Source organism: Gobio gobio (assembly GCF_949357685.1).
Source record: "Gobio gobio genome assembly, chromosome: 12".
Taxonomy (NCBI): domain Eukaryota; kingdom Metazoa; phylum Chordata; class Actinopteri; order Cypriniformes; family Gobionidae; genus Gobio; species Gobio gobio.
The window spans coordinates 48,125,962-48,126,731 of NC_137105.1; positions in this window are offsets into that span (position 1 = coordinate 48,125,962).

Below are 770 nucleotides of genomic sequence, written 5' to 3' on the forward strand. Positions count from 1 at the left end.
GTAAACATGGGAACATAAATATGCTCCCTCCATAACAATGAGCTAATAGAATATCCCAAACATGCAAAAGTTATAACGTATGAATGCCTGAATCATAAGCAAAAATCAACAAAGTATTTCTAGTAGATAATACAGTACTCATTTCAGGAGCCAGTTATTATGACATTATATTTTCAGCTGGCCAGGCTGGGAATGTTAAAACAGCCAGCTATGGTTTAAACTAATAAATCTAAGACAAATAAACATTTGAATTAGTGAGTTTAGTCCAGTCAAACAATGGGCAGACTGACATTTCAATAATTAAAACATTCAGAGTAAAACTAAATGGTAACACTTTACAATACGGTTACTTTACGAAGGTTAACATTAGTTGCCATGAATGACACTTATGATTCATTTATCTTTGTTAATGTTAATTTCAACATTTACTAATGCATTAATAAAATATTGTTAACATTAATGCACTGTGAACTAACATAAACCATGAACAGCTGGATTTTTATGAACTAACATTAACAAAGATTAACTAATGCTGAACAGAGGTGTTGTTCATGGTTAGTTCATGCTAACTAATACAACCTTATTGTAAAGTGTGACCAACTAAATAATTATATTCACTACTATAGATATTCATATGACTTCTTCAGGCCTGCAAATCATATTTACGTGGGGATCCTGTTTCTATATATAGTCACCTTACTGACTCACTTATGACAGTTATTAAAATTGATATATTTATTTAGCGGAGAAGAACAACCACCAAGACGAAT